Source organism: Dendrobium catenatum, unplaced genomic scaffold (assembly GCF_001605985.2).
Source record: "Dendrobium catenatum unplaced genomic scaffold, ASM160598v2 fragScaff_scaffold_422, whole genome shotgun sequence".
Lineage (NCBI taxonomy): Eukaryota > Viridiplantae > Streptophyta > Magnoliopsida > Asparagales > Orchidaceae > Dendrobium > Dendrobium catenatum.
In genome coordinates this window covers 11,627-34,353 of record NW_021318884.1, presented here as the reverse complement: position 1 = coordinate 34,353, position 22,727 = coordinate 11,627, and the positions used below count along the sequence as shown (strand labels likewise).

General features: G+C 33.5%; 1 long non-coding RNA gene across 2 annotated transcripts; it reads left to right on the top strand.

Annotated features, from left to right (window-relative positions):
* Positions 1–1,893: 1,893 nt before the first annotated feature.
* Positions 1,894–7,396, top strand: LOC110101093. 2 transcript variants are annotated; one of them, XR_002303629.2, is made up of 3 exons: positions 1,894–2,093; positions 2,294–2,807; positions 7,054–7,396. It is a non-coding gene; the product is annotated as an uncharacterized LOC110101093 (long non-coding RNA). The 2 variants fall into 2 exon arrangements; XR_002303628.2 differs by lacking the exon at positions 1,894–2,093 and having other exon boundaries at positions 2,114–2,807.
* The last annotated feature ends 15,331 nt before the right edge of the window (positions 7,397–22,727 follow it).

Genomic DNA, 22,727 nt, shown 5'->3' with positions numbered 1-22,727 from the left:
GAAATTGAATTGTTGTTGATGATATAGATCCTACTACATTTATTATTCCACTAACGAGCACCTCATGTTGCATTTTGATCGCATATCTCTTTTTCAATCCCTTGTTTGCAAGACTTAGTATGCTTGCTGGTATTTTAATATTGGTTGGAGGGCACTATCATGTTCATCATGTATTCTTCGTGTATGTTCATTCTCATTGATCTTCAGTATATGTAAGAAACCAGTGTGCTCCCTTGTATATAACTTATGTTTTAAGATCTTCTGCCATGAGTTTCCTATTATCATGATGTTCACTTAAGTTCTAACTCATGTCACATTCATATCCAAATCCCTTATTATATAAATCAAGTTTGAATCAAATCTTTTATTTAATCATTCAATTTTATGTATAGTCCATCAAGTCCAAACAAAGTTCTTTGTAATTGTCCAAGTCCTTTGTAGTCTTGTTCGGTTCAAGTTCTTTGTTGTTCAAATCTTGTTCATGTCCCCTATTCATGTTCAATCAAGTTCAAAGGTTTACAAATTCGATTTTGCAAATTCCTCTTAATTTTCAAGTCATGGTTCTTGTTCACATTATTTCTTCTTAATATTTAAATTAAATTCAAATCTTGTTAGAGCTCCTTGCTCTTAGTTCATTCAAGTTCAGTCAAATCTTTCTACATTTGTTTGAGTCCTCTGTAGTCAAATTGTAAATATTTGTTTGTGTTCAATTTGTCCAAGTCAAATTAGAATTCCTTTTACTTAGATTATTTGATTTGAATTTAAGTTTAAATTATTGATTATTTAATCTAAAATAAGTTGCTTGCTGTCCAAATTTTTTTCAAGTCTAAGTCCCCAATTTTGCTGAAAATTTCGGTAGCCTCCTGGCATCTCCCCTGTTTAGGGGAAACGACGGGAAACTTGACCTCCCTCCATGCTAGAGAAAAGCATGCACGATTGGTGTCATGGGACACCGCGGCCATAGTCTTCATCCTCCACCATGCTAGAGAAAGGCATGCATGAGTCTTCCAGCACCTATTTGAAATGCACAATTTTATATTTGACCCTGCCTTGTTGTAGGCGTCGCACTCAGTTCGCTTCCCACCACGCTAAAGAATAGCGTGTATGAATTAGTTTTTCGAAGCATTACTAACGCCAAAAAATGAGGTTTTAGGAGATTGCCCCTCTGGTCACAAGCATCACAACGTATTCCCTCCCATCACATTAGAGAAAAGCGTGCATATTGTTCACCGCTTTGCAAGTGTCGAAACGTGGTTTCAAAGTTTAGGAATTATTCCTTTGCAAGTGTCAGTGGTGTTGGCAAGAGAAGTCAAGAATTCATACATATTTAATGTATAATTAATCATAAATTAAGTATGATTAGTTATATTTAATATATAATTAATTATATTTAATATTAAAATTAATTACAAATTAATTGGATCTAATTTGTAATTAATTATAAATTAATTATAATTAATTATACTTAATCTATAGCTGACTATGTTTAATTTAAAACAAATTATAAATCAATTAGATTTAATTCATAATTAATCCAAAGCTAATTATAATTACTTATATTTAATTTAAAAGTAACTCTATATTATTGTAATTAACTAATTATAATTGGTTCCAATTAATCATAGTTAATCACTATTAGTAATTAAATATAATTAAATGAAATTAATTACAATTAAGTTAATTAAGAAAGGTTTAGGGATTGTTTAGAAAAGGGATTTATATAGGATTTGCACAGATCTGATCTAATTTAAGTAGGATTAGAGCAGGATTTATGTTAAAACCTCTCACAGAGAGTTAAATCCTCATTTCCCTCTTCTTGCCATAAATTCTTGATTCACTAACCTATAGTTCATTGAATTTTAGGGATTTTACCGAAGAAGCACGTGAATATGGGAAAGTTACCTTCATAGCAAGCGGCTCCCATTCTTGCTTCCGCTCAAAATGTCCAAACCTAGAGGAAGGGAATGTTAGAGGAGCGAAGGTTAGGTCTCTCCTTCCCCCCCCTCTCTCTCTCTCTCTCTCCCTCCCTCTCTCTCTCTCTCTGAATCGAAGGAACCATAAGGTCGGGTTGGGCTAGGGCTCGGTTGGCCTAGGTAGATCTGCTCAGATTCTTGCTTCCGCTCAAAATGTCGTAACTTCCAAACCTAGAGGAAGGGAATGTTAGAGGAGCGAAGGTTAGGTCTCTCCTTCCCCCCCTCTCTCTCTCTCTCTCTCCCTCCCTCTCTCTCTCTCTCTCTCTCTCTGAATCGAAGGAACCATAAGGTCGGGTTGGGCTAGGGCTCGGTTGGCCTAGGTAGATCTGGTCGGGAATAACGGTGTGAGGTAGAGCAGACTACGGAGATGTTGGCGTCGGGTTAGGAGGCTTTATGGGCTCTTGGTTTTGTTGTAGAAGCCGGTGCAGAGAGGGGTCAGGATGGAGTGAGATTGGTGGCTTCAAGTAAGGTTTGAATCGGAGCTTATGACTTTTAGAGGTTGGTCGACGAATGGGGCTAGAGGAAGCTTCATATAGGTACAGATGTCGGTTAGAAGGAAGATATGCCAAATTTTTGTGTGGAGGAAGTGAGACTTCAAGTGCGTGGGAGAGGAAATGAGCGAGAGTTGGGGACATGGGAATGAACTGAGGGAGCAAGCTTGTTTCGTCATTATATTTAATGGCCCGATGGAGAAGTTCTTCGCACGCGTGAGATAGTACCCTTCGGTGCTATTTGCATAGATAAGGATAATGTAGCAAGAGACGAATGCGACACTGTAGCAGAAGGCGGGATTCTTGAAGGATTTACACAGGATATGGAATGGGCAGCCGGCAGGTAATTAGTTAAGCAAATGTTTTTATTATATCTCTCTTTTGTTTGAATCATATGTCAACACTCACTCACCTTTACCACCACCACATCATCTCCCACTGCCACCAGCTATTAATTATTCTCCTTATTGTGTGCTAGAAAATTTGAGTTGGTAAAATGTATATTTTACGTCTCAGTGTTGTACAATGATTCAGTGCGTACAGATGGAAGTAGTAGGACCAGAGAATTTTTTACCTGAAAATCCGGAAAAGGGAAAAAACTACGAGGCCTGGCCCACTTGTAAAATCCACTGCATAATAAGTGATACAAAGATCATCCATTCTTCACTGTTTAAGAAGAGGAATAGTACAAAAATCAATTATGACAGTTAATACCCAACAACAGGGCTGGATTTTCCTAGTGGGAATTATAGAAAGTAGATGTCCACAAATGAACTTTGATACCCAACAATTGGGTTAAAACTTGTCAAACTTTGTATATGGTAAAGATCTTTGATGCTGATCCACAGCGGCAATAGTTGGTGGTGGTCAACGACGATGATGGTTGGAAAATGCAAGAGAGTAATTTCTACTTCTCTATCTATCCTTCCTTGTTCCTCCTTTCTCCCCCTCATGTAAAGAATAAGAGCCTATTTATAGGTTTTTTAGAGTAGCATGTTTTGTAAATATAGAGAAAATATTAAGCAAAGTTGGAGTGCTCTATCAAATGATCCATATTGATTCCTTCGATCATAGAGCTTTCATAAAGTATTCTAAAATCATGTGATCTTGGGATTGTTAGATTTGTCTCGTTTAACCGCTGGATTCGACTATAAGCATCATAGCTGTCAATGGCGCAAAATAGCGCGCGCCATGGCACACGGCGCGGTGCGGCGCACCTACAGCACCATGTTCATGGCGAGGCGCATGTGTTTAAAATAGGGCCCTCTATTTGTGGCACATGTGAGCCATAGCGCATTGTGCACGGTGTAAAATAGCACGCCAAATTGTTTTTAAATTTCTGCATACTTATGAATATTTTTTATATTTAAAAATATATCTATATTTTAAGATAAACGACTACTCATTGCCCTAATTTTACGAAAGATTTTCTGTTTGCTGCATCCGCCGAACACATCCCGCTGTCCCTAAGTCGAGGTTGCTGAATCTATCCCGAAGTCAAAGGTTTTTTATTTTCTGTTTGCTGCATTGATTGCTTCCGCCGAATCCAGCCGAATCTGTCCAGAAAGTTGAAGTCGTTGTTTTCGCTGAATCGTCCCACAGAGCAGTACTTCTGCCAAATTCGCCCCCTCCTTCGTCTGTTCCAATAAAATCTTACTAGCTGACTTCGATTTGCAACCTCCGTCTGTTCCGCACAGCTTTGTTGTTTTGCACGGCTATTTCTTACAAGAATTTATAACTTAACAGGTATGCTCGGTACCGCTAGGTACATGCTCGGTACCGCTAAGTAAATGCTCGGTATCGCTAAGTACATGCTGGATACCACTCGGTACTGCTAGTTATAGGCTCTATACCGCTCGGTACAGCTCGGTACAACTAGGTACACGCTCGGTACCGCTAGGTACACGCTCGGCATCGCAAAGTACATGCATGATACCGCTTGGATTGTTAAGGCAGCCCTTAAAACTAGGTACACACTTGGATCCTCACATTTATTGGACTCCTTGTGCTGCTCACTGTTTGGATTTAATAATGGAGGACATTTTCAAAATTCAAAAGCTAAGACAATGCTTTGAGAAAATAGTGGCAGTACTCAGCTTTATATATTCTAGGCCTCGCTTACTTGAGTTAATGAGAAGGTGCACAAATCAAAGAGCACTTGTCAAACCCGCAAAGACTCGCTTTGTAACAGCTTTCTTAACTTTACAATGTTTTCATCAACAACAACTGAACTTGAAGAAAATGTTTACTTGTAAGGAATTTATCTTGGGTTCTTATGCGAAAGAGGCTAAAGAAAAACAATCTCAAGATACAATCTTATAGCAATCATTTTGGAATATTATAGTGTATGCCTTAAAAATAACTGGTCCTTTATTAAAGGTTCTTAGATTGGTTGATGGAGAGAAGAAGCCCCCAATGGCTTACATATATGAAGCAATTGATAGAGCAAAAGAGGCAATTGCTGCAAGCTTCAATAACAGTGAGAAGTATGATCAAATTTTTAAAATGATTGTTAGAAGATGGGAAGTGCAATTACATCGGCCTCTACATGCAGCGGGACATTTTTTAAATCCTGAATATTTCTTCAATAACCTCGATATTGCCAAGGATAAGGAAATAACTGATGGTCTTTTCCAATGTATTGGAAGATTATCTCAAGATATAGCTGAAGAAGATAAAATCAGTAATGAATTAAATTTATACATTAGGGGTGAAGGACTTTTTGGTATTCCTCCAGCTGTAAGACAAAGAACTACCCGATCTCCAGGTATCATTATTTATAAAAAAATTAAGATTGATTTGTTATATAATATTGAAAAAAAATTCATTTCTTCCAGCTGATTGGTGGTTGGCATATAGACATGGAGCTCCCAATTTACAAAGTCTTGCTATCAAAGTCCTAAGTATAACATGTAGTTTATCTGGATGCGAACACAATTGGAGTATTTTTTAACATGTAAGTATTTTACAATGTATGTGCTGATTTTTTATATATGTTCATAATATAGTAATGTAATAATATTTTAATTGCAGCTTCATAGCAAACGAAGAAGCAAATTAGATCATGGTCGCTTAAAAGATTTAGTTTATGTGAAATATAATAGAGCACTGATTCAGAGATTCAATCATCGTGATGTCATTGATCCTATTTCTTTGACTGAGATAGATGATGCAAATGAATGGCTAACAGGAAAATTAGGTGATGAGTCTGATGAAGAAAATGACTTTATTGCTGGAGAGGAAGATTTAACTTGGACAAGTGTTGCTAAAGCTACTGGTGTTTATGATAAAAGTTATAATATTCGGGAAAGATCTAAAGGGAAAGAGAAATAATCTTCAATTAGGCATGATGTTGCTATTGAAAATGATGATGAGGAGGGTGATGAAGAGGATTATGAAGTAGGAGACAATGTTGAAGAAGATAATGAAGCTTTTAACATTTGTTGATGATGATGATTCCCAAGAAGAGTAGATTAAATTCTTATTTGATCTTTTAAAAAAAGATTGTAATATTTGAATTATGAGATATTTGGATGTTACTTAGTCGAACTTATATATGTTATGGTTGTCTTTTATTATTATGATAGCTTGTCTTTCATTTTTAATAGTATTTCATATTCATGCTTATTATTTTATAATTTTTATATAGCTTGCGTCATGTTCAAAATAGCGCGCGCCGAGCCGTGCGCTATGCGCCATGGCTCCAAAGGGACCTTTGCGCCATGGTGCGCCATTCGCCGTTAACAGGTATGATAAGCATGTGATATTTGGATTTTATTTAGTTAATTAATGCTTTGAAGCTTTCAAATATGCTTCATCTCCTTGATTCAAGTCCATTTGGACTCGGATTGGACCGATTTTGGTGTCTTTTGGGTTTGTCTTGTCTAGAAGTTCAATTGGACTATAAGTTTGCTGAGATTGGAGTACAGATTGTCCCAAATTTAATTTTGAAAATTTTCAATTCAAATATGCCTCAAGATTTGTGCCAGATCAAGGTGACTTTTGGTAACGTATCCGTCCTGGCTCCGAAGATCCCAAGGAAGATCCTTGTTTCATTTCAGCATCTTAGAACAAATTACTTAATGGTTAAATAATTTTTGCTTTAAAAATTAGGCATTGAAATTTGACAAAGATAATTTTTTTAGTAAATTTAATTTGTCCATTAAATTTGCTTTGAGTTATATATAATATATTATTAATTTATCAATATTTGTAATGCAATTATCTTAAAACAAATCCAACTATTAAAAAATTCATCATAATCTTATTTGAATCATGACTAATATCCTGACTCTAATTTTCTTTTCTATCTAAGCATCTTGTCAATAAGATGCTGCTACATTTTCCATGTTTCTTATTCTTCTTTGTTTTCTTTCTATTTAATTTGTTTGAGATGAATAATTATTCAGTCAAATTTTATATTATATTCATCTCAACATAAATCTAATAATTAAAAATCTTGCAATGAATAAATTTAGATTAGAATTTCTTAACCCAGATTTTTTTTTTTTCGTTTAATTATACAGTCAATAAGATACTGATACATGTTGCTTCTTAATCTGCGTTGTTGAGTGAATTTCTGATGGCAGATAAACTGGCTGTCAACTTATGATCCTGAGACAAAAACAATTGGATCAGCAATGGAGACTTCTGCACTTACAAACGTGATGTTTTCTCCATATCAGGTTCCACATGATGCTCACCACTTACCACCACCTTAAATGTTTTTTAGTATGTGTATTCTTATTAAAGATTTCTGCAATAAATCTGTAACGCAACTGAAGATGTATCTACTTTGAATTGGGGTTATGCTGAAACACATCTTAATTTGTAAGATAATATCATGCCACCACCTTAGCATTTATAATATGCATGTACTTAAATATTTTTTCAATAAATCTGTAATACTATTGAAGATTTCCTTGCTTTGAAGTGGTTTGCTTCATCTATTTGTGATTATTAAGCTAAAACACATATCAATTTGTGACATAACTTCAGACAAGGCCAGAACGGAGCCTTCATTGTTTTAGATTTGTTTGGTTATTTGGAATTGGAGTTTTGTTGTTTATTCTTTGAAAGTGAACAAATTAATAGATTAGTTCTGTAGAGTCTTTTTTTTTTTTTTTTTTAAGAAAATGCAATTAGCAAATTTTATTAAAGAGAACTACTTACAATTGAATTCCTCATTTAACAATTTAGAGAAAGGAGGAATCTTATTAGAACTAATATCATCCCAAAAAAATCTAAAAAAAGAGCTAGCTCATAAATCCGCCAACTTATTACAATTTGAGAAAAGATATAAAACTTGCTTGAAATGACTGAGAAATCCTAAATCCTTGGGATATAGGTAGTCGTTCCTCACATCAACTTTATTTATTACATCTTGAAAGAATTTGATAATGTTAAGGTTATCACCTTTAATAATAATACCTTCTGCATCAAACATCCAATCTTGAATAAATCTCTTTAAGGAAATTATAACATCTCAAGTTGTGAGCAATCCCAATGTCGACAATTGAATCCAAAAGCATATAAGAATATTCCTTTAAAATCTCTAAAGACGACTCCAATACTAGCTTTATTTGTTTTTAGCAATGAAGCATCTATATTAACTTTAATCCATTTAGGAGGTGGAGGACGCCAAGACGGACGAGATAGCTTACACAGCTGATTGGCATCCTAGTTCTCCCAAATGAGATTCATATTAAGTGAGGCAATTGCATGACTAACTGGATTTGCTGCTATATAAGAAGAACCATCTTCTAATCCATCATGAATTATTTTATTTCTACTTTTCAAACAAAAAAACACCACAAAACAATACAAATTACCTTGGAACGGATTAGAGGTCGCAAGAAGCTTCAATCCATTATAACAATCTTCCAGAGATTGGAATGTAGAAATAACAAATCCCCATTTTTCAAGAAAACTAAAATCTTGATGCAACTTAATGCAATTTACCGCAACATGTTCAGAATTCTCTACAGTTTCACATCCTCTCAGGCAATCAAAATCAGCCAACCTTCTATAGCTTAGAAAATGATTACAAGGAATCACATCCCTCTTCAAACACCACCATAACAGAACAGAGCAATTCCTGGCCATAATTTAAGCTTTTTCATCCAGCTCCAATCTTCATCCTTCAATAGATCAAAATTAAATTCTTCCATTGCTAAAGCCGAAATAGTTTTACTAGAGTATTTGGACTTCAGCTCCAATTGATCTTTCAGTAAACCTGGATGAATGGGGACGGATAAAATGACATCTACGATATGCTATTTAACCATTCATTTTGGGGCCATTTTGCTTGTGGCTTAATACTTGTTTCTGAAGAACGAATGCATTGCATTGTCTCTATTCATCTAAGGAAAATGAATTTGAAACTATATGAGAGAGAGAGAGAGAGAGAGAGAGAGAGAGAGAGAGAGAGAGTAATAGCACTCCATATGATTCATCATGAATTATATTGGCACTATACAATTGCTATTTTTGCCATTTGAGATTTCAAATGGCTTGTTAGTCGATAAAAAAGAAAAAAGAAAAACTGATCACTCAAGAAATTTTATATCATCAAACAAATTTTTGTTAGTTGTCATCTGTGAATCAACATGACAATCAATGTGATCAGGTTGAAATGATACAGGTGCAAGTTAATTTTATAGGTAAATTTTTTTGAATGTCTTACATAATACATCTGATTATGAGAAGCGCCTTTTATTTTTCATGTGTTTTATTCGGATGGTTGTAGTTCTTTATGAAATTAGCTGTTATTGTTATGAGGAAAGTATAGTTTATAAAAATTATTGTAAGTATTGTAATTTTTTTTCCATCAGAAAAAGCAAAACCGTTAGTATAAAGAATGCCATAAAGGATTAGAAAGAGAAAGTGCATAAATTAAAATTCATTGGTGCATGTACGAAACACATATCTTGCGAAGGTAGTACCCACTACTAAAAATAATAATAGATAATTGTTTTCTAGAAGAGCAAAACAGATTCACTTGAGGATCATGTCATAAGATATTAGATTGAATTTCAGGGGAGAGCTTTTTTAAATTAAATAGGATTATAAATGAATACGTGCCCCTTGGTTAAAACGTATTTTAAATTGTCTTCAATATAGTCCCAAAGTATTTGACATTACACCTAGTGGGCTCCGAAAATTCGCACCTCGGCCTCCTCGTGCTTTTCAGGGATTTTTAACAGATTAAGTTCCAGTGTAAATTTTAGAAAGGTAGATTGGAATTGTGGATGAGACACTTCCCGGAGATTTTGCTCTCATTTTTCGATGACTTTTTGATCTAAGTTTTGGTTTCCTATAGGCTCAAGCCCCTATAGTTAATTACCCCTCCGGGTAACGAGACAAAACTTTCGATTAAGACTAGTCGTCAATCAAATACATATAAAAATGTAGTATGTGGCATATAGTAGCAGCATGGGTCTGAGTATTTGGAAGAGTTTATATTTAAAATTTGAAATTGTACCATTTTGCACTTAAAAAGTATGATGGGGAATGGATGACGGGCCCGATAAAGATCTCATAGTTTCGTCGTCCCAGGCCATCATGGTCCCTAGCCTACTTAGTCAGAGGAGGTAGTTGACCCATCATGACAAAAGGATCCTTATCGGCAACCATGGGTTGCTTCGTCCAATGGTACCTTGTAGACTTGGGGTGAGCATTTGTCTAAGAGGATAAATTTGAATCCATGTTATCTAACAGAGGGCTTTGTGAACTATTGATTATATCCTAATGATTCATAAATCAAGGGTTTGATTCCAATGTAGAGCATATGAGATCTAGCCATAACAATAATTTAGTAGTGCTATTTGACAACAAACTATTGCGGAGAATGGATGGATTTTACTTTAAGCGTCTAATGGCTTATTTCAATTTTAAATATTATGAATTTTAGTAATTATGGATTTTTGGAGTTTTATGGGCATTTGGGAAGCATATAAAATATTTGAAATTGATCCCTCCGGTTGTGATCTACGTTCACCATGAACATCATCGGGGTATTTATGGTGAATTTCATTTATGAGTTGAACCTTGTTGGTTTTGGGTGTTTGTCGACAAAGGACCGGGTTCGTTGCCGGTTGTATATTTTAGTTCATGAATTTTTGGTTTTATAGGCCTTAAAGGCCTCATATGAATGTACAAAATTAAATATCCCAATCTATGCTGCAATGATATATTTGTTCAAGTCGTGTTGACTTTCGTCCTATCAAGGAGAATGATTGGACTTGAACTTGAGTTTTTTTTTTTACCCATGCAGCATCCTCAAATGTCACGTGTGTAAATACAACACGATCGTCAGGGCCCATGCATATATATTATTACATGTTAATGTGATCGCACATGCACTTTCATATATGTGTGTATATACATTGTTACAGATGTGTGGTGACATTTTTGGAATATTTGACGAGTCTTTTATGAAATCTCTTAGAAGCTTATATCTACTATATATATTTTATCTTCACTTGCATTGGATCAACATATTTATCTTCCAGTAGATGGTTATTGGCTATAAGAATATTACAGCATTCACTGCCTACTGCTACAACGACTTGCAGCCACTTTGCATGTGTTGTAAAGATGCAACCTTTGCCTATATAAGGGTTGGTGTATTTCATTGTTGTTGTATGATTATCGAATGCAGTGGGTGTTGCAATAGCTCGTGCCCCCATTCTTCATGTACTTGATTATAGACAACATGTTGAGCTCTTGATGGGTCTTCCACAACTACTACAATAGCCTATAAGTGTGTTTGCATTTGCTACATTCCTTATGCATTTTGTTGCGGTCTTTGGTCCTTGCAGTAGATCCTCTGCTGTTACATCTGTATTCATAGAGGACCCATATATATTGCTGATCTTCATCTTCGCTTATAAACAATGCCTCACATGCTTACTTATAAACACTGGAGATTCATCATATTTATAGTATATCTCCTATAATCATTTGTATATGAGTCAATGTGTTTGTTTGTGATTCATCATTGACTACTGGTTGAGCTAGATTCGTCGTCAGCACCTTCATGATTATAAACCAAGGAATCATCACATTCTTCGTATAATGTTTACTATTAGGAGAGTGGTGTATTCACTTATAATCAAGTGACATTGATTGTATGAAGATTGCATTTGCTTCAGACTTTTCAAATACACCTTCGCCTTTAATTTATGTATGTTGAATTCTTTTGTCACTCGCAGGGGTGCAAACAACATTGATCACTTTACAAATTGTATTCACTACAATCTTCTATTCCGTGATTATTAAAGATCCCTCACGCCATGCTTATATGTAATATGCAATGTGCTTCGTAACTCGTTTCATACCCTTCATGCTTCATCTTTATACATTTCCTTCATGTTTTGTTACTTGTGAGGTTGAGTGCATTTACTTATAATTTGACGTTGATGGCGAGGTGTGATCATATTCACCACCTATGTTTTGTATTCATTGCATATTGGTTGTTGCCATTTGTGATAATTGGATACATGTCCGTTTACAAAATTAACTGATGTCGATGGCAAGGGAATTAATTTTTTTGACCTCTCCCTTATTTTGCTTACATGAGATAATAGATTATTATAAGAAAATAGAAAGATCTCAATTTCAAAGTCTAACTTTTAATTTGAAATAGATTTTATTTCAAAAATAAAAATATACCACTAAAGGAGTTAGAGGAAGAGTGAAAATCATCGATGTTTCTTCCTTTAACTGATTTAGAGAAGTCAATCACTGCTTATTAATTTATGAAACCAAAGGCTAGAAAAAAATCTCATTTAAGAAATTGTATCAGCAGTGAGCATCGATCTGATTCTTTTAAAAGAAACTTAAAGAAATAAAAACCAACATGAAAAAAATATAACACAAAATACAGAAACAAGAACAGACATATAAATAAAACAATGACTAAAACATCATAAAATAAAAAAATAACAATTTCAAGCATTAATATCTATTACACTTAATTTGATTCTTAAGATGTTGAAAGTTTCAAAGGCCAGTGGTTTTATAAAGATATCAGCAATTTGGTTTCAGTGGCTACATCATGTAGCTCTATCTCCTTTAGTAATATGGTCCCTAATGAAGTGGTGCCTTATATCAAGATGTTTCGTCTTGGAGTGTTGGATTGGGTTTTTTGAAATACATATGACACTAGTGTTATCACAAATGATTGAAATTGTGCATACAGGTAGTCCTAAATCTAGAATTTATTATTTTAACTAAAGGACTTGAGGCACTTAACTTTTTAAGGCTACATACTTAGCTTCAATAGTGGACAGGGCAACTGAGTTCTATTTTTTATTGGTCCAGGAGATTAAGGATTGTCCTATGAATCGATATGTTATAAAAGTGCTCTTCCTATCAACTAGGCATCCTACAAAATTTGAATCAGAATATCCTATGATGTCAAAGAAGGTGTTGTGCCTAGGATACCAGATTCCTAAGTCTTGGGTCTCTAAGAGATATCTAAGGATTCTCTTAACAGCAGTCTAGTGAGACTCTTTTGGATCAATCTGAAATTTAGCACATAGATAACCACTAAGCATGATATCAGGTTTGCTAGCAGTCAAGTAAATAAATGATCCAATTATTCTTTTGTATTTCTTTATATTAATAACTTTTTCATTTGAATCCTTATCTAACTAAACACTAGAACTCATGGGAGTGTTAATTGGCTTAATTTTATCTATTTTATATTTGTTAAGGAGATCCTTAATGTATTTTGATTGACTAAGGAAAGTTTCATCATCCTTCAGCCTAATGCTAAACCCCAAAAAATAAGTAAGTTCTCCCATCATACTCATCTCAAATTCTTTACTCATTATTTTTTAAAACTCAACATAAATTCTTTTATCAAAGGATCCAAATAAAATATCATCAACATAAATTTGGACAATCAGTAATCATTTCATCTATTTTTTAGAAACAGGGTGGTGTCTATGCTTCCCTCATTGTAAGATCTTTGTTAAGTCCACATAAAGTCTTTTTTTTTTTTTAATTTGAACACATAATTTAGAAATTGTGAAATTTTAAAACCTTGGGTTGTTTAACATACACATCTTTCTTTATCACCCCATTTAGAAAGACACTCTTAACATCCATTTAGTATAGTTTGAATCTCTTAAAATAAGCAAAGGCTAGTAACACTTATAATTTTCAATCTAGCTATACGGGCAAAAGTCTTTACAAAATGAATTTTTTCTATTTGATTATACCCTTTAGCCATCAATCTTACCTTATTCCTCGCTAGTACTCAAGAATTATTCATTTTATTTTTGAATATCTATTTAGTTTCAACCACACTATGATTCTTAGGTCTTCCAACTAACTCCTAAATATCATTCCTAATAAATTAATTCAACTCTTCTTGCATGATTAAGTTCCAGAATTCATCAGATAAGGATTTATTTATGTTGGTGGGTTCAATCATTGAAATGAAGGCAGAGTAGTTTACTTCTTTTCTAAGTTGATGCCTAGTTCTAACACCTTCAGATGAGTCTCCTAGGATCTGTTCTTTAGGATTACTTGAAGAATATCTTCATTCTCTAGGCAAAGTATTTTTAGGTTCCACCCTTTCCTCCAGATTTGTCAATTTGAATCCTTAGGTGACTTCTATAACCTCCTCTTATTCAACTCTAGACCCTGCAAAAATATCAGATTCATCCAACACAACATGAATGGTCTCCTCAACTACCAATATCTTTTTATTGAAGACTCTATATGATTTTTCAATACTTGAGTAACCTAGGAACACTTCAACAGATATTGGGTAAAACTTTCCTAGTTGAGACTTCCCATTATTTAGAATTAATACTTTACATCCTAAGACAAGGAGGTGAGAGAGGTTTTTACCCTTCAGAATTTTTTCATAAGGTGTCTTATTTAGTTTGGATCTAACATCCACCCTTTTCAGAATATAATAGGTTGTATTCATTGCTTCTACCCTAAAGGATTTTGGAAGTGAGTATTAGCTAACATGGCTCTAGCAACTTCTTTTAATGTCATGATCTTTCTCTCAATTATCCGGTTCTACTGAGAGGTCCTACAAGCTAAAAAATTGTGATAAATCCCTTGCTCCTTCTAGAAAGTTTTTAATTTCTCATTCACAAATTCTCCAACATAGTCAATATGAAATGTTATAATTTCAAAACCTAACTTTCTACGAATCTAAGTGGAAAAAGATCTAAACTTCTTGAATGAGTCACTTTTATGAGAAAAAATCTAACTCAAGTAAACCTCGAATAATCATCAACAATCACATACCCAAAAATCTTTCCTCCCAGGCTTGCAGTCCCGACAGGTCCAAATAGATCTAGATGGACTTCTAAGGGTTTGCTAATGATAATGTCTTTGATTAAGGGGAAAGAGGACTTGACTTGTTTCCCTAACTAACAGACATCACACAGGTGGTCCTTAATGAACTCTAGTATGGGAATTCCTCTCACTAAGTCTTTTAGATGATCTTTCTAAGGCTTTTTATACTTGCATGACACAAACTCCTATGCCATAATCATGACTCATTAGTAATTATTTTTAAGCCAAGAGCAGTGTTAGATTTAATGCAATTAATATCAAGCATGTAGATATTATTGATCATTTGTTCCCGCAAAATAATGTTATCATTTAAGCTTATAATACAGATGGTTAACAGAAATTTTATGTTGAAGCCGTTATCACCGAGCTGACTGATGCTGAGCAAGTTATGTTTCAAACTATGAACTAGTAAAACATTTTTAATGATAAAATTTTTAGAGATTCCAATTATACCTGAGCCCACCACTCTCCAGCTGGTGTTATCTCCAAGTGTTACCTTACCTCCTGCCCTGGCCTCTAGCGATATGAATTTATTTGCATCTCCAGTCATATGACTTAAATATTCGCTATCCAACTACCACATGCTCTCATGAGGCCTTCTGTAAGAGAACACCTATAAAATCATCAAATGTTAGATTTATAAACATAAACAGGCTTGGGCCCAATCTTACTAAAAGACGAATGAAGTGCATGCATGCTAAGCTATTAATTTTGAATATTAGGTCTCCACACCCAATATGTACTATAATTAACGGTGTAAGTGTGGGAGATATGTCCTAACATGCCACAAGAAAAATATCTAACACCAAGAAAAGGGTTTACTAATCTTTTTGGGTTATAATGCATCTTCCTAGGTTTGAATGATGCATGTTGATGTGATGAATTATCAAACTCTTTAATACATTTTAGAAATCAATTCACTTGGTTTCATGCAAAAAAGTTTATATTCATGCAAAAGGATGTTCAACCTAGATTTTTAACTTCGTTTGTACATTCATATGTTATGCACAATTTGTCCCAAATTCCCTTTCCAATAGTACAAGTGAAAAACACACATATAATCTTTAAATTGTAAGGCATAGAAAAAACTTTTTAAACACTTAGCATTCAGTTGTGTTAGATCTCTATCATTGGTAGTCCAATCAATAAAAAAATTTTTAGTTTTTGTTCCATTCACTAATCTAAAAGGTGTAGAATAACCTTCATTAAGAAGCATCCACATACAATAATCAATTGATTGTAAAAAGGTGGACATGTAAGTTTTTCAAAAATCAAAAGGTATATTATCAAAAAGAGGTGGTCTAGTGATTGAATATAATTCCATGGTGTTTTTATTTCCAAAGTTAGTCATGGGTCAAAATTCAAAAGTTTTCTAAAACTTGATTTAATGAATCCCACTCTGGTACTACTTGAAAGTTTGTGAGAGTGGTTAACCCTAAAGAACTAGTCCTGATGTTAACCAAGAGGGGGGGGGGGGGGGGTAAATTGGTAGTTCTAAAAATTCTTAAACAAAAAAAAAATCTTTTTGAATATTTTTTAAAACATAACAATATGGTAACGCTTGATGAGGAAGAAAATTAATTTTGACGACAACAACACAATAAGATTTTTCAATCACAGATCAAAAAATAGAAAAGTGTATAAATAAAAGTGCGGTAAAAGTAATAAGAAAGAACACACTGAATTTTATAGTGGTTCAGTCAAATCTAACCTATGTCCGCTGCTTGGGAACTCCCTCCATGCATTACACTAAACTCAAATGACTATCCTTTTTCTCCTACAACAAAGTAGAGAAGTACTTACAAAATCTTTCTGCCAACTCGATAAGGTAGAGAACCTTAAATTCTTTTGTTCCCTCCTATAATTGGTACATAACCTTGAATCCTTTTTCACCCACCTGGTGAAGGTAGAGAAACTGGATCTACTACTGATGAAGATCTTCCTCAGAGCTACCAAGGAACTAGGACAATAGCTTGAAGACGAAAAACACCTTGCTTGGAGCAACCTTTGTGAATCCCTCCTAAAAGATTGATTTTTTTTTTTGGGTTTTTAATGACTAACCTAGCTATAAAGCATGGGGACTCACATCTAACCAGGGGGAGTAGTCAAGGAGATAGTCTACCTAAACCTCTAATGATTTTGGCAAAAAACTATCTAACCCAATTTAATTCTAATCTTTAGAAAAGTAAGCACGTGGACTCACATCTATCCTTAAAATATTAGAGGATGACTAACTAGGATGGGGCTCAATAGGCTTAAATCCACTACTAGTCAGTTAAGATTCTAGGAGGTAGGAAGTATGGGGACTCAAACTTATTGCTAAAAGATCAATTTTTTTTTTGGATTTTCTATAACAAACCTAGCTAGAAAGCTTGAGGACTCACATCTAATGAAGGTAACTAGTCAATGAGACAGTTTACCTAAACCTTTATAGATTTTAGAAAGAACTATCTAAACCAAATTTTATTTTGGATACTAGGATGATACCATAAGAGGCTTGTTTCACCACTGGCAGATCTAATCCTAAGGAAAGGAAGCATAAAGACTCACACATATCCTTAAGGAAAAGAAAAAAAATAGGATTATGAAATTTAAAACTTAAACAAAATTGAGTCAACTTGATTCAAATGTTGAAAATTTTATTTATTCAAATATTGAGCTACATCAAGCATAGTATTTCTTAAGGAATCGCCCTTTAACACAAAACATTTGGTGATTTCCCTTATAATCCACTAGCTGATACAGGCCTCTTTCGTAGACTATTTCTATAATGAAGGTTCCTTCCCAAGTTTGTTCAAACATTCCACCAATCTTTCAATAAGCTAATATAGGCCTCCAAAGAATCAAGATCATGTCTCCTACTTGGAAGGTTTTAGGTCACACTAACTTATCATGAGCTTGAACCATTTGGGCCTGTATGACTCTGAGTTTTATTGAGCATTGGAGATAATGCTCTACAAGACCTCGAGCTCCTCCAATTGGAGTCAGGTACTCTACTCAATTGTGATTTCATTTTGAACAGTAATTCTCAGCATTATAAAATACTCCTTTAGTAGGATTGATCTTGGACCCAACATAGAGCTTAATTTTATAGAGAAGACCTTGAAGGAAAAGATGCCTACATGTAAGGAATCACACATATTCTTCAAGAGATTTGATTTTTTTTATCAGGAGTATAGGATTCATTCATTTTATTGAAGATTTCTTCTAGCCATTTAAATCCTATCAGAATGACAAACAATAATAAATTTATAAGTTCATTGAGAAGTAGAGATGACTCCAACTAAACTGGCAAGGTTTAAGAATTCAAGTTTTGTTGACCCAGACTAAGTTTCAAAGAAACTAAACTGGGGTTACCCCTATATAGATTTTGAATTAAAATTGATTTAAAAATGTTTAAGATGAATATAGAAATTTGTTCTTTTCAATTCTCTTACATGAGAATATTCTATCTCATAGATAGTCAATGCATGATAGAGAATCTGGATTCAAGATTTTTTAAAGTTAAGTAATTAAAGTTAATTGAGTTTTCTTTTGAGATGTAAGGATTTAAGAAGAAAGAAGCCTCTTTCTAATTTCTGGTAGTGTACACTACACATCTTTTGATTTCTGGCATGCTTGTGCATCTTTTGATTTTTTTGGCATATTCACATATCATTTGAATTTGGGTGCATTCGAGCATCTTTTGACTTTTTTATTGATTTTGAGAAGAGGCTTCAATTTCTTTAAAACCTTAAAATGATTATTTTTTTTAATGTTGGGATCATATCTCAAGTATAAGAGAAGAAGGCTGATTCTCTTATGCAAGGATGAATAATCCATAATGCAGGACCCAATCTCTTAACAAGAGTGACAACTTGACTTTAAAAAATGATTGAATAGACTTAAAGCAAGCAAAGGATTCCTATTAAGATAGAAAATTGTAGGAAGATTGAAAAAGTTTTTATTTCTAAATTCAACTTAAGTTTGATTTAGATTTTAATTTAAAAGTGAGATCAGCCTACATAAGTGGTTGAAGGGAATATCTTAAAACATATGGTGGAGTCAACTACAACTCTCTCTTGCTTAAGACTTAAGGTAGAGATCAATTTCCATTAAAAAGATAAATCAATTATCTTGAAAATTCGGACTCAGTACACTTAAGAAATTGTATGTTTCCTTTAAATGTTGCAAGTCTAGGATGCAAGACCCTAGCAGCATGGAATTAGATTCCTACAATCTCTTTGGAGGGGTGTACAATTATGGGTTATGCACTCTTCCTAGAAGATGCTGCATCATTTTAATCAAAAGATTTATCACGATAGAACTCCTTCGAAAGTTAAATTTCAACGATATCACTATCTAATACAATCTTAAATTATTTTTCTTCTCTCATTATTAATGGCTTAGTGGTTAGGAGAGTGATATCCCAAGTGGTTTCTGCACCTCTATAGATAATGTAGTGGGGCTTGTGTAGTACTATGACTTAACATCTACTAGTAGAGTGGATGGGTAATAACCCTCAACTGGGGGCCTATGGTCTATTACTGGTGATTAATCAATTCTAGCTTGATTGATCTCTTATGTGTAGTGGTCAAAAAGGCACGATGGAGATCACACTACTCTTCTCACAAATTCTCTCCTTTGATTAATAGGAAAAGAGTGGGAATGATTTCTATTGAGGGGGCAAGTGGAAGGAGCAACAAACTCTCGATTGGCCTCAAATTTACCTTGCTTTAAGGCTTCCAACTCAGTAACCTTTTCTAGCGTTAAAATTCCTCTTTCTGGCTCTTCAAAGATAGTTCTTCTTTTAGTTCTTGTCGACAAATGGAGTGCTAGAACTTGACCCCATGTTAGACTAAGATGTTAGCTCTTTAATTATTAATGATTCATAGTTCTTATCTTCATGAGTAGAGGGTACAGTGGGAAAAAGGGTGACAACAATCTCCATCTTGGAAATGGGAGAATCAACTCTTGACCCTAAAGTAATCTCAACTAAGGGGATATCCCTTTGTGCCCCAAAAGACTGATCGATTATTATTTCTCCATTAATTGATAACTTGAAGTTTTGAAATTCTATTCTAAACTAGATTGAGTTGCCATAGGTGATTTCTTTTATTATCAAGTTTCTATCTAGGGAGAAGATGAGTTTCCCAGCCATTTAAGTATGCTCGATTTCCTATAATTAAAGAAAATATGATTTAAAATAGTTGATTTTCATTTAGAGTTTAAATCTTGATTGATTTTCCTTAAATGTTGAAACTCGACCTATTGAGTTTTCACCAACATGAGGGTTCACAAAATTTGCAAGGAAATTTTAAGAATTAAGCTGAACTCTTTCATTCTTCCAATTGATTTTGGAGCAAAATGTCAAAGCCTGGATTTTAGTTTGATATTAGAGTTGAACTTGAATGTGAGTTTAAACATAAACTTGAACTTAAGGTTGAAATTGAATTTTGATTTGAGTTTGACGTTTAAATTGAATTGATCCTCTTCAAATTTTGAAACCTAACACATTGAGTTTCACTCAAATATACAGGTTTTCAAAATTAATAGGATGTTCATACACGTTTGTCTTGACTTTTTCACTCTCCCAATCACGTTGGGGGTAAAATGTCAATGTCTAAATTTTAGCTTTAAGTTGGAATTGAACATGATTTGAAAGATTGAGATTGAACAGATCTTTTTTTTTTTTTTTTTTTTTAGATTTTAAAACTTATTTTTTTTTTTGAGATTTTAAAACTTAGGATATTGAATTTCACTCTAATATATAGGTTTATAAAATTAATAGGAAGATCCTGAGAGTTTGGCTTGACTCTTTTGTTTCATCAATCAAGTTGGGGGCAAAATGTTAGAGTCTAGATCTAGTTAAAAAAATTTGAATTTTGACTGCATATGCTAGACCACAAGAGAATGTTATAGCATAACATATGACAACGATAATTAAAATTGATTTGAAGGATTTTGAGACAAAATTTTGAATCTTAAAAAGTCTAGGGATTTGGTTTGAAACTCGACATGTTGAGTGTGCATTCAACATGATGGTTTAGAAGTTTGAGGGGAAAATCAAGGGATTTTGGCTCGACTCTTTTGCTTAGCCAATTGACCTAGGGGTAAAATGTCAAAGCACTAGTTTAGATTTGAATTTGCATTACATATGTTAAATTACAAATGGATGCTATAGAAAATATATAGCAATGACAATTGAAGTTAATTTGAAGGGGAATTTGAAAAAGATTTTAAATGTTTGAAAGGTTAACAGAATTTTCTTATGTTTTTGAAACTCAACATATTGAGTTTACGTGCAACATGATATTTTACAAAATTAGAAGGGAAGAGATTTGCTTGACTCTTTCACCCAACTAGTTGGGTTGGGGGTGAAATGTGAAAGCCCAATTTTTGTTAAAGGGATTCAAATTTGGATTTTGAGATTGAAGGAATTTCTATAAATTGTGAAACTTAGCATGCTTGAGATGTGTTTGTGAATGTAATTCTATAACATATACAGAAAGATTTTGAAAATTTTGGCTTGACTCTTTTGTTCTACCAATGAATTTGGAGGCAAAATATCAAAGCCCGACTTTGACAGAGGTTTCCTTGCTCACCTCTCTTTTGATGTATTATTGATGTTGGCCTCACTCACCCAAGAAAGAAATGAGCAAAGGGACCAACGGAAGGAAAGGTGGTCAAAATTACTAATGCAATGATATTTTTATGGCTATTAAAGATGGATAGAGAAATTGTTCCCAATGGAGTTTCCATTTTTTGTTTGATTGAAAAGTGTGTTGAATTTTTGAAAAAGATTAATTTTTTTTAGAAAGATTAATTTCTAAAACTTTAGTTTAGAAATTGAATACTTCATTTTGAATGATATATCACCTCGGAAGGTGAACATATCATTCCCTAATGGTTTAAATTATAAAATTTTGGATTTATCCCAATTATCATAATCAAACTAAGAGAAGAATTGCATATGACTTCAAAGGGTCAAAATAAAATTTGACTAAATTTAATTTAAGTAGAAAAAGTTTTAACATTCCCTTATGAACCTCCAATCAGGTTACAGGCTAAATAAATATGACATGCAAAATTGCCAAAAAATTACTAAAAACATGCATTCCTATATCACAATCAATATATCAATCATAGATAAAATCAATTAAATAAATTAGTATTTAAATTAAAAGATAATGTGGCAAGTGTCTCTTAATATTATAACTCAGGGTCTGTAGAAAGTAAAGTAGTCGGGTACTACTCACAACAACCTGTATTCTACTCCTAAGACTCAAGTGAATTTGAGAATGAGATTTTTCTCAATCTTCATTTTTTCATCCTTCAGTGGGTTTTTTTTATCCATTGGTTCCTGATATCCAAATGAAAAGAAACTCCCTCTTAAAAGGGATATTTTCTTTTTCCTTTGAATATTTAAAAGTTATCTAGATTTGGATGTCCAAATGGATAAGAATTCTTCTATGGGGGATATTCTTTCCTCTTTTGATTCCAAATTGAATTTCTATCCCATGTCAAATCACTTTAAATATACAACTTTCAACTAAAATCAAATTATATTTGAAAATAAAATATTCTATACTCAAACATCCTAAAGGATTATCCTAAATAGTTACAATTTGAAATTACATCTCACGCATTTATATATTGAAATTAAAAGTATTCAAATCAACCGCATCATGTCATGCTCTTTTAATTAAGGGGTACATAGTGTAGCAAAGCTTCTATAGAAACTTGCTTAGTTTAAATTTAATTTTGCCCCCTTTAGTTTTAATGCTCTGTATAAGCATGGTCACCTGTATAAGATTGTATTAGTATTTAAATTTGCCCTAACCTAAGTATAAAGCTAACACACAATCAATCACATCACAGAGTATAAAAATTAAATAAACAATCACAATAATCATCTAATTCTAACAACCAGCATGCACTGAAAGCTAAAAAA